Here is a 12,692-nt window from a genome sequence, read left to right on the forward strand (position 1 = left end):
TGCCCCAAGACTCCAAATGGCTATAAGGAGTGTCCCTGTGGCCAGCGGAGAATCCAAAGGAAGCAGTGTTGGCAGGGAAAGCAGCCGTTTTCAAAATATGGCCCGCAGACCTCTGGCATCAAAATCACCCACAAAGCTTGTTAAAAATGCAGACTCTCCCCCACCACCCCTGCCACCAGTACTGCCCCCCTACAGACTCAGAATTTCTCCGGAGGGGGAGGGGATGGCAGGGAGGACCAGGGCTCCCTCCAGGCCCCTGAGATTTGCAGCCCTCCTGGCCTCTCCTGATGGTCCCAGAAGACTCTCCCTCCAGGTGCGGGAGCTACTGGGCTCCCATGGGAGGGGACACTGCCTGGAGGCAACAGGGGACCCCAAGGCACCGTTTCCCCACGGAGCGGCCGGCAGACTGTACCCACCAGCCTCCCGGACTCTGACACCTTCTTGCGTGCATCGGCGTTTTCACCTCAGTGCTCCTGGGTAGAATCCAAGAGAGAATTAGTCTCTCGCTTGAGAGCGTGGATTTCAGTTACCCTGGAGATGGCTTTCGTCCCCCTGGCTGCCTGTCTGGCATGCGGGTCTGGCCCTATCCTTTTCACATTCCTAGAGAGACACTGCATGAGCCATACTCGGTGGAAGAAATTTATAGACAGGCACAGGGATCAGGGCTGCCTTTAGCGAAAGGAATTCCCCACCTCTGACTATCACAAGAAGCCAGGGCATGTGGGCCACTGGAGCCCACTTCCTCGGGGAGCCTTTCAAAGATGCTGGGAAACATCTTCTGTGCAGGTTTGCCTCTGTGTCATGCCTTTAAGAGGCAAGGAGCCAAGAGCTAGACCCTGGCCATGCCTTTGATGGCTGTGTGACCTTGAGTACATCACTGTCTCTGAGCCACAGAAGGTCTTACCTGTAAAACAGAAAAAAAATTATAGTCCTAAAGTTCCTGCAACATCAGTGACATGAAAGCTCATACCAGGTGCTTAGCCTGTGCTTAACCATATCTATCCCCTGACCCCGACTTCCTGCCTGTCCCTAGCATTCTTACTACGTGGCCACACCAGGGACTTAGGTGTGGACCTGGACGCTCAGAGAACTGGGACCAGGAAACCATTCTGACTGCCTAAGATTGACAAGTGCTCTGTCATGCTTGATATTCCTGAGTTTGAGTGAAGATCATCATTGTTAGTTTCTGAAAGCAACAGCTTGCCCAACCTGATGACGATGAGACCTCCCATCAAGACGTATGCTCCACCAAGCTAGGGATGGGTGATGCCAAAGCTATCTTGCTTCTGGGACTTTCTTCTGAGCCCCACCATGCCGGAGTGACTCTGAGAGTGGTAAATATTTAAGCACCTGTCTTGTAGAACTGTCGTGGATCTGGACACATCAAGAGCCATGAAGCAACAAATCGACACCTGCCTAAGTGTCCCAGCTTTGAGTGATGCTGCTATGGGGCTACCAGCAGCTGATAGATAGCAGAATTCTGTGGCCTATTCATGGTCTTGGAAACAAATTCTTGAATTGGGAGAAATAGAAAGCAACTGAAATTAAAGCTCTCCTTGGACAGTGTTTCTCAGTGAAAGGAATTGGCACATTTCTTGTGTGCCCATTAAGCTCCAGGCACGAGGCTAGAAACTTTACATATATTGAACCTTTTAAACCTTACAACAGCCACCAAAGGGACTATTATTGTCACCAAGAAGCAGAGGCTCAGAGAGGTTAAATTATCTCCTCAGAGTTTTACAGCTACTCGGTGTCAGAATGAGGGGATGGAGGCAGGGATGGGAAGTGTGATTATGGAGAAAGGGGACCAGTGACACTCTATTGAACCCTGAAACCTTGCCAGGAGTAGCATGCTCTCAGACTCTCAGAGACTGGGTATCTGCTTCACTGAGGTCGATGCTAACCCACTTCCTGATGCTTCATGGATGCCCACTGGGTCAATCAGCTCTTTCTTATCTTTTAAGACTCAAGGGAATGGAAAGACATCAGAGACAAAGCAAACAGATGCAGGATTAAGATGGTATGCCACCTGCAGTGAACAGAGCCCAGGAATCCACATTATTAGAGGGAGCCCACTCCACCTTCAACTTCGACCCCCTCCCATTTGCACTCTCCCTCTGCTTCTCACACAGAACTCCAGGTCCACCAACCACAGCAGGCCCTTCCACCCTCTGTTCCCTGGATCGTTCCCTACATTTACATCCAGCAGCTCCTTCTTAACACCTCCCCAGACTCCACCAGAAGACTGGCACCACCTGCTCGTTCTCACCTGGGCCCTACTCTTTCTGTGCGGCATCATAATTGTACGTTCATACATTTTGCCCTTGTGTGAACAGTGAGCTGTTCAGAGGCTGGATCTCCCATTCCCATTTGTGGCCTGCCCTGGGATGTTGTGCATGGCTTGGCACATGGAAGGCATGCTGCAAATACTAACTGGTAGACTGAATGAATGGAGAGGGGCCTGGGAATAGAAACTTTGTGTCTCCGATACATATTCTAGGACAGGAGCATCTATCTGGTCATTGTTTTCATTGCAACCTGAGTGCAGTACATTCTCATTCAGAGATCGTCAGCCTGACAGCAAACAAGGCTTCACTGCCTCATGGAGGGCTCCTAAGGAATAACCAGTAACTAAACAATGATCGAATGCTCACAAGATCATAGAAAAATGAGAATAAGAGGACCTTAGGAATTCAAAGACAATAAACAACACTGGAAAACTGTATTTTTAAATTTCCAAGCAAGCAGTTTAGTAGATACCAGGACAATTCATTTCACTTTTGTAAGAATCACTTCAACAACTCAAAAGTGTTCATTGAGCACCTCCCAAGTGCTTGATGCTATGGGGGAGAAATTATTAAGATCTTTTCCATACAAAGTGCTTTATGGTCCTCAGCACATTTCACAGAATTGCTTCTATCTTTCTCAGTGTCTTCACTAGGTAGGCCGAATGATGGCTGGGGAAGATGCCCAGGCTCTAAACCCTGGAACCTGTGAATATGTGACTTCACAAGGTAAAAGGGACTTTGCAGATGTGATTGGGGGAAATGGTCCAGAGATGGGGAGATAATCCTGCTTATCTGGGTGGAGTCAGCGTCATCACCAGGGTCCTTATAAGGGAGAAAGAGAACGGCCAGAGTCTATCGTAGGTGAGACAAGTGAAGCAAATGGTTGGGGCCATGTGGCCAGGAGCCAAAGAATTTGGGCAGCCTCCAGAAGCTGACAAAGTAAGGATTCTCTCCCAGAACATCCAGAAGGAATGCAGCCCCAGTGACACCTCGATTTTAGACTTTTAGATTTGTGGTCATTTATTACTGACACATAGGGAAATTAATACACACATCGTTACAGTGGAGAGAGTGGTCGTCCTTACTTCGTGGGCTGTGCTGCTAGGTAACAGGTGAAGAAGGTCCAGAACAGTGCCAGGTGCATGGATGTTTTGTTAGTTGTCATTATCACAGAATTATTATTTTATTGCTATTTATTTGGAGGCAGGAGAGGCAGGCCAATGGGTGAGTGTGGAGAGCAGCCACAGAAACCCAGAAGGTGAGGATAGCAGGCTAGGCAAAGAAAGTCATGCAGGGCCTTGTGAGCTAGTCCCAGTCAACTAGGAGGGTATCTGGGGAGCCTGCTAAAGGGTCTTTTTTTTAAAAAAAAAAAAAAAAAGATTTTATTTATTTATTCATGAGAGACACAGACAGAGAGAGACAGAGGCAGAGAGGCAGAGACACAGGTAGAGGGAGAAGCAGGCTCCATGCAGGGAACCCGATGTGGGACTCGATCGTGGAACTGCAGGATCATGCCCTGAGCCAAAGGCAGACACTCAATCACTGAGCCACCCAGGCATCCCAAGGGTCTTTGAGTAATAGAATGAAATCAGTATCTTAGAACTACTAATAGATCTATGAGGCTGGGACTTACCTCGATGACTCCACTGTGGTACATGGTCTATTGCTATTTGTTGAACTGAATTGAGATTTGTAGGATCGCTTGGGAAGAATGGCGAAATCTGGCTTCTCATCTAAATCCTACTTGCTCAGGGTGCGTGGGTGGTTCAGTGGTTGAGCATTTGCCTTTGGCTCAGGTCGCAATCGTGCGTTGGGCTCCCTGTGCTTCTCCCTCTGCCTAGGTCTCTGCTTCTCTCTGTGTCTCTCATGAATAAATAAATAAATAAATAAATAAATAAATAAATAAATAAATAAATAAATAAATAAATCCTACTTGCTTATTCCTCGTTGGAGGCGGAAGCTAATGGTTGCCTACCTCCACAACGACCATGAGCCCTAATATTTGCAGAAGGTTAAAAAGTCATCCCAGATTGAAATTTGCTCATTGTCTTTGACCTTTCCTGGTATATATTAAATGTTTTGCTAAGTGCAGATTGAAATGACGCTTTTTAGCTCCTATTTTATATCTGAGTATTGACTATTTATAACTGAGTGCAACTGAGTATTGACTCAGTTATAAAACAGGAGCCAAAAATGTGATTTCAGTGCCAGATTCTGATGGTAAGAAGCAAAGTCTTCTCTGGCTTCTAAGCCTTCACACAGTAGGACTGCTGCCCGCACCATCCCTGCATGCTGGGAGTTGGTGAATGGAATGGGTAGCTTGGCTGCCAAAACATGCCAAATATTGTGCACCAGAAATAATAACAACAACACGAGGGTAGAATGCTAAGAAACTATTAGCAAGTATAATAGCAAACACAACTAGGGCGAAGTGAAGAGACACTGATTCAGATAAGCAAATGATGGTGGAGACACACTAGCCTGGAGAACTACTGGAGCGGAGACTCAAGTTCAAACAGAACCTTCCAGCCACTTTTGCTACAAGCTCCTCTCTGACATGTTAGCTACTTTCTCATCAACAGATAGTGGATTCTTTTTTCTCCAGGAGGTGGGGACGACCACCAGCAGCTTCCAGGCTCTTCTCCCCCTTCCCAATAAGGAACACCTCTCTGCCACCAGCTGTCATTCTGATAAATCTCAGGGATGGACTGTCTCCAATGTCCTCCCATCAAGGGGACTGAGGCCAGGGAGGCAAAGTCACAGAAAGGGATGACAGTCCCCTTGTGGTCCATGTGGCTGGAGTCAGGCAAAAGGTAGTGTCATCACAGAAGGGCTTGCATAGCAAGAACAATAGTAAGGAACCATCCCGGGCTAAGCACAAACTTTAGGATCTCACAGCAGCTTGTGGTGAAGTTTGGCCTGGGAACGTTCTCTTATCTTTCCAGGTCATCTTGTCTGGCTTCTGATTATGTGCCTCTGATTCCTGCCAGCCAAGAGACCTCACTTATCTGTCCGCCTCTTGGAGTTGGTCTGGGCTCTCTCTCCACACATCTCCTCCACAATGGGTCTTCTGAAATTCCTGATCTCTATAGTTAAAAGTTCAACGTTTCCATCAAGTTAACATTATTTCAGGCAGCAATGACAGAGACGTATAAAGACCTAACATTCTTGTCAAAGATTCGTGAGAACCTACAGCTTCAAAATGTAAGGCAGCAGTGAAATCAGATTAGGTTGGATTTGACTGTTCATCAGAAGTGGTCAGACTCTTCTCCTAATGACTATGAATCTGACATGAGCGGCAAAAGCTCAATGACCAATCAAGTCATTGGTCATTGTTCTCACAGGTGATTGAACCTTAGCTGAGGACGATCTCACTTGTTGAGAAAAAGGCCTCACCGGGATAAAATGTTGACTTTATTTAGGGATGGTACAATTTTATCTGTACCTGCTATATTCCACTATTGATACTACCACCCTGCCCTGCTGGTTACAATTGTTTTAAATCCTCTGGCACCACTGATTGATCCCTAATTGACCCCAGATGCCTGAGCATCAGGAGCTAGCCCTGATTTGCTTGTCACTGGCCCCCACAGCCAGCACTGGCTTTCTGTGCCTGTGTCATCTGCTGTATGCCACTGAGCTCAGCCTGGAAGGCTACTCCTCTAACTGTGAGTCAGCCAAGCCCACAGCCAAGCTCCCCAAGGAAACTCAGCAAACAATAGAATCTGCCTGTAGCTAAAATATGTATTTTGTTTCTTATGTGAAGCTAGTTAGAACAGAAGCCTTAATTTTCTGGTTATTTGGCCAATAGAAATCCCATCAGTCCTTGATTATCAGATAGCTAGCAGTTATTGCCTGGGCTAGTTATAACTTAAAGAAATGTTTGGGGTGCCTGGCTGGCTCTGCCTGGTAGAGCATCCAACTCTCCATCTCAAGGTCATGAGTTCAGGCCCCACATTGGGTGTGGGGCCTACAAAGAAAAGGAAGGAAGGAAGAAAAAAAGAAAGAAAGAAGAAAAGAAAGAAAGAGAAAGAAAGAAGAAAGAAAGAAAGAAAGAAAGAAAGAAAGAAAGAAAGAAAGAAAGAAAGAAAGAAAGAAAGAAAGAAAGAGGGGTGCCTGGATGGCTCAGTGGTTGAGCTTCTACCTTTGGCTCAGGTCATGATCCCGGGGTTCTGGGATTGAGTCCCAAATCGAGCTCCTCGCAGGGAACCTGCTTCTCCCTCTGCCTGTGTCTCTTCTTTCTGTGTGTCTCTTTTAAAAGAAAGAAAGAAATGTTGAAAGTAGATTCACTGCACTCAGAGATAAACTCTATCCCTTTGTCTTCGGGATACACCCTGAGCCTTAGCCAGCTGGCTTTGAAAGTGTCACATGCATGAATGGGTGCCTGGCTGAGCAGAGCTCCCTCACCTCCCCCGCCCCTGATGATAGGTGGCTCCAGGTGTCATCCTGATGCAGGGAGAAAAATAGTGAGTTAATGCATTGAGAACTGACCCCTGCATGCGAGAGCATACCAGCTGGGTCTGTCGGAGCAGGCTGGGGCTTCAGGAAGCCACATTAGGTATGAGACTTCAAGCAGCACTGGTTTGGAGGTGCATTGGCAGCCTGGAGGAGAATGCATTTAAACCCCACTCTAAAACAACAGAGCCTTGAGGCCAGTGGTTTATTGGGTGTCTCCAGTAAAGATGCAGAGCCCAAAGCCTCCCCGAGGAATCCCTAGCACAGTAACACAGCACACATGTATCTGGCCACATTTGCAGTTTTAAGCACTTAGGAATATCCAGAGAAGGGGCCTGTGTGCCTTTCCAAGCATCATGCTGGCCTGCCTCTGAAATCAAAGCTGTATGGTCGGATTCAGAGAGCAGAGGGAGTGGTGCTGAGCCAGGAGAAGCATTAACGGCTTGGGACGAAATAGCTCCATGACTGCAGACAAAAGTATGCTTTTTCTTAAACCACGAACCTGGAATTTGCCCTCTGATGATGATTACAGGCCAAATCAACACTCGAGTGATGGAAACCAGGCCCACACTTTGCTCATGGTGTCCAGGCTGGGACAGCTGTGGCCTAATGAGATCCAGAAGCCCTACCGTGCTCACTGGCGGGTCCTCACGGGAGGGGGCACCCAGGAGCTGTTCTGAAGGGCTCCTTGCCCAGCTTGGGGGGCTCAGCAGGTGTGCACCAGAGCCAACCCTGTCCCACACATTGACCCCTTGCTGGGGTGACAGGAAGGGGCCGTGGGGTCAGAGCATTGGGACAGAGCTATTCCCAGATCTACTCCCCAGCTCAAGCCATGACCTACCTGCCTCCAAATCTCTCATTATCACACTAACGACATCTGAAAATGCAGGTAAAGTTTGCTCTCTTTGCACTTGGTGGAAATGATGTTACTATTTGATACATAATGAAGCCCCACGATAATGCACTCACAATAACATAAGATCGGATGAATATACAGTGAAGGGGACTGGCCCCTGCCCCCGGTCATTCAACCTACCCCATTATAACACAAGGCCACATTTTATGGGACTGAATTCTGGGGGACCTACTTAGGAATTTACTATATTTGTTTAGTAACCCAAATCCACATAGAGATATGCCAAGCATGCAGAAGCCCCCTCCCACCTGCTGCCAGGGCCACTTTGGTAAGAGAAAGCCCTGGTGAGATGCTGCTGTCAAGGACATCTATACCTTAAGGAGTGGGCATTTTCAATGCCCGTGGATCACTGTCATCTCTCAGTGCCCTCCCCCAGGTGGAGGCTCAACAGTTAAAGGGGCGCACATGGTCCTGGTAATGATGTTAGTCCCTCAGAGAGCTGAAGGGTAGAAAGATGGCTTAACAGATCCTTTTGTAGTTCATAAACAAGATGATCGGGTGTTCACACCATCATGTGACATGTGCCTCCCTCAAACCTTGTTATGACCTCAGCACATTACCCGTCTGATGTGAACTCGGAGAGGGGAAAAAAGGTGGCTTAACAGAGAAGTAAGGGCAAAATCTTTGCCCTGGTCCGCGCAGGATAGCAGATCCAGACTTGCGCTTGTTAATAAGCTGCCTCCTCACACAGCTCTGGGGAAGGAAATTTGGCTGATAATTAATTCTCCACCATTCTGGATAGTATGTGAGGAGGCAAAGCACCAGATCCAGCTGTTCCTTCCAGTGTTATCTTTCCTATCACCATTATTGGAGCCACTGGTCCTGAGAGATGAAGCATTCTTGAGAGGTTGGAGACCTACACATCACTAATCTTGCTTCGTGTCGTTGTCAATGACATTCTCAAGTGTCAAGGAGCTACGATTCCTGAACAAGAAAGAAAAGTGCCTTCTCCATGCTTCAGCACAGAAAATGACCTTGCAGAGGAGACATCCAACCATGGGGGGGATGGGATAAGAGGAAGCTACTGGTTTTCCACATTTAAAATTGTTCAGGCTTTCTGTAAAAGAAATCATGGTACAATTTAGACTTGCCTACACTCTTGGAGGACGTTTGCTTCACTCTCTGGAGTCCTGGTCTCTTTAAAGGGGCAGAACTCTCCAGATGTGACTACAAGGCTGTTATGGTCCTCTTTGGGGCACCCCACAATCAGACAAGTCAACAAACCCAGCTCTTCCTCACAAACAGAATCCTGTGCACTTCTCCCTGCCCTCTGGCTTCAACCACAGGAAGTCCATTCCAGAATATACTAGAATGTTCCAGAATTTCTTGAGAATTCTGGAATGCCTGGACTCTCCTACCAAGCCTACCCAGCTCTCTGCTCTGGAACCCTTGCAGACTTTAGAATCTCCCACCCACAGGTTCTTTCCCCTACATGGACTAGAGTTCAGAGACTGCTTGTACTACATGTCTACTACCTCACCACTCCAATTTTTTTTTCTACTCAGTATGTTCTCACTATACTGCATTTCCTTTTTCTCTAATTTTTAATCACAGTCCACAGTGGATGTGTGAGAGGCTAGAGGGCCCCCACCTCCAGTCTTGTCAGCAATTGGTAGTAACTATAGGACCTCCCTGACCCCCAGAGGGGTTATATGCTCTTCCTTTGGGTCCGCAGCCTTCAACATAAAAGCTCAATACACTTTTTCACATTATATGGTGACAGTTTGATATTCCTTCACTCTAGAAAATGACATCACTTACTGAGCACCTCCTCCATGACAGTGTTAAAAATAATTATTTCCATTTCCTTAAGATAAGTATTCTACATACTATAGATGAGGAAACTAACATTCAAAACAATGAAGTAACTTCTCCAAGATCACACAGAGAAAGATTGAGCAGAGAAATCAAGCTTCAATCAGTCAGGCCTCGCTCCAAAGCCAACCTTCTTTCTGTAGCCTCCCTGCCAGTCAACATCCTATAAACCTGAGGTCTGGGCTCAGACTTTCCTCTCTGTCCTGGAGGTGAATGCTGGGACTGAGAAGTTTCACGGGATGTGGGACTTTTAGTGTTAAAGCTAGGCCAGATGGCCATCTATAGGGAGTGTGGACACCCGGACCATAAGGTGGGCCTCAGGTGTAGAGGGCAGATGCCAGGGGAAACAGAGCCAAGGAGAAGAATGCCCACTATGTGCAAAGACGCCCCTGCAGGGCTGATGCTGCAATAACAAGTCTTCCAACTTTAGAGGATTATAGCTTTAGTCTCCAAACCAGAACACAATTGTGATCATTTGGAGGGTGGAGATGGGTTAATATGCCAAACATTAGAGAAATATCCCCCAATTTTTCTTCCGTTTATGTGAATTCAGGGAAGCTAAAACTAGATACAAGTTTTGAAAATATTCATGGATCCATTGGACTCACCCACCTCAAATGTCATCTCTGAGAAGACTTCCAGGTCCACATGCCTCCAGGACGTGACCCAAGGTCCTTAGGTGCTCCTGATCCGATGCCTACCAAAAGCTCCCATACCATCGACCCCCCCACACACACAACACACACACACACACAGACACCACATGACCTCATGACATGACACATTTTGCTGTTTCATGCCACATTTCTATACACGCAATGGCCATAGCTAAGACCCAATCTTTCTTTCCATAGCCTTCCAGACTACCTCGTCCCTGCCTGGGTCACATGGCACTGTCCCTTTTTGTTGTACATCCGTGTTCATCTCACTCTCCAGGCTGGCACACAAGAATCAGTGACTGTGTCTTATTCCCAGGGTTCCCAGTATCCACCACAGTGTTTGCCAGATGATCAATAAATGTTTGTTTCAATGAAATGGACACCGAGCTGCACAGGGCACACTGGTAATGAAGCATCCCAGCTTGAAAGGCACTCTGCTCCAGGTTACAGCCACCCGAAATTCCAGGTTTATATAAACACTAAGCTTACCGTCAGCTTCTAACCAAGACTACTCAGTCCCACTGCTGTGGAGGCCACTTCTTGGTTGCCATGGGAACTAGCCACTCACAAAACCTCTGCCCACCTGCCCTCCCCCCCCAGAACTCCACCCACACTCCCTGCTGCAGAGCCCTCTTAGATGCTACCAGGAGAACTGCCCAGGTGCCAGAGCCTCCCTCCAGCTACCCTCCCCTTAGAGTTGCCTTGAGCCAGAAGACGGGGCCCGGGTTTTAGCAGTGATCCATGTACAGACGCTTTTATGGAGAAATGCACTCGAAGTTGCAAAGAGACCAGCAGTAAGTGATTCGTTGGAACACAACCTGTGAGATAAAGTAGCTTTGCTCTTTGCAGCTGGTTTGAGAAGGGTGAGAACCAAGAAGCAGGCAGATTGGAAAATGGAAGATGGATCAGATCTCCTTTATCCCCAGAGTGGGTGGAAAGTCTGATGGTGGGAAAAGGGAGCCAGGGAATGTCAGACCTGCCAGAGGTGGGTCCCAGCAGAGTTGTTATCAATTGTCCTTGGAAGGCAATCTGTGCAGGGTGGATACCTTTTGTAGATGAGGCAACTGAGGCTCAAAGAAGTTAAATGAATCCATGTTCATTTCTTCTTCCCCAGGCAAATGCAGCCCGGCCTCCCTTGCAGAGGAGTGGCCATGCAGCTATCCAAGGGAACTGAGAGAAGGTGATATGGGCTTGGTCAAATCTCCCATGCACACCTCCAGGCCTCCAGGTCCTCTTATGCCTGGCTGGACTGACGATGAGCCCTGGGCAAACTTAGAAGTGACCAGTGATCTGATGAAGATGGCAAAGCCTCTGACAGTCCAAGTCCCCAAATGAAAATGCAAGGTGGGTTGCCCCACAAATCTTTATACCTACCTGGAAGTATTACTTGAACAACAACAAAAAAAACTTCTAGTGACTATACATGGTGAGTTCTGTTTGTTACAAGTAGCCTTCCCTTACAGCACAGTCCTGTCTGGCTTTCAGCTTCCCTGTACCAAATGTCACGGGTCAGGACTAGTTCCACGGCAACCAGTGGCACCCAAGATATATAGGCTCAGCTGGACAAGCTCAGAAATGCTGGGATCAGAGCTGTTTTATTCATTGTAACAGCTATTTCCTATGTTCTGGAGGACTTCCAAGAAGCTGGCTTCAAGACAGAACATGAGTCGTCCACATGACATGTTCCCAGGGAGATAATGGATTTGCTTCCTGATGTCTGGTACTTAAAAGATGTTCTGTAAGTACCTATGGGACGGATGGATGGATGGATGGAAAATAGCTTCTACTATAGGGGAAAGAAAGAATGTCCTTACATAGCCATGGAGTCTATTTGAGATACAGAAAGGTAGGTAAAGAGAGACAGCTGTTCACTCCAGCCACAATACCCATTTGCGGGGATCCCTGGGTGGCTCAGCGGTTTGGCGCCTGCCTTTGGCCCAGGGCGTGATCCTGGAGTCCCAGGATCGAGTCCCGCGTCAGGCTCCAGGCATGGAGCCTGCTTCTCCCTCCTCCTGAATCTCTGCCTCTCTTTCTCTCTATGTCTATCATAAATAAATAAATAAATCTTTAAAACAAAAACAAAAACAATACCCATTTGCAGTCTAGCTGGGTTGAGGGAGGTGGGTGACCGGAGATGGACAGGCCCAAGGAGACAGCAGATGTGTTAGTGGCCCCTACTGTGGGTGATGCTGCACACCCATCCCCAACAAGAGTTAGGATTGCCACTTTAGCAGATAAAAACACAAGATGCCCAGTTAAATTTGGATTTCAAACAACTAATATCTGCCCATATGAAGCTTGGGATATACTGATACTAAAAAATTATCCATTTTTCTAAAATCTTAAATTCAAATTTAACTGTGTGTCCTGTAATTCGATCTGGCAACCCTAAAGTAGGCTACCCAAGAAGTGATCTTGTATGGACAAATGGAGGAGACAAGCTGATGTGGCCTGATCAAAGACCATTATTACTTCAGGGACTTAGTCTTATTGTCAGGGTTTTTTGCCTCTTGTGAATAACCAGGAAGTAGAAGACCTGTAGCAACTTCATTTGGCCTC

The 12,692-nt window shown here is 47.3% G+C and overlaps 1 long non-coding RNA gene and 1 other non-coding gene across 2 annotated transcripts; one reads left to right on the forward strand and one right to left on the reverse strand.

Moving 5' to 3' along the window:
- Positions 1-625: 625 nt before the first annotated feature.
- On the reverse strand, positions 626-6,494 carry LOC111092464. Its single transcript, XR_005378402.1, has 2 exons — positions 6,433-6,494; positions 626-904 (listed from the first exon to the last, which is right to left on the reverse strand). It is a non-coding gene; the product is annotated as an uncharacterized LOC111092464 (long non-coding RNA).
- A 1,631-nt stretch (positions 6,495-8,125) lies between these two features.
- Positions 8,126-8,229, forward strand: LOC119865994. Its single transcript, XR_005378946.1, has one exon. It is a non-coding gene; the product is annotated as a small nucleolar RNA U13 (small nucleolar RNA).
- Positions 8,230-12,692: the final 4,463 nt, after the last annotated feature.

This window comes from Canis lupus, chromosome 25, assembly GCF_011100685.1.
Source record: "Canis lupus familiaris isolate Mischka breed German Shepherd chromosome 25, alternate assembly UU_Cfam_GSD_1.0, whole genome shotgun sequence".
NCBI classification, from domain to species: Eukaryota; Metazoa; Chordata; class Mammalia; order Carnivora; family Canidae; genus Canis; species Canis lupus.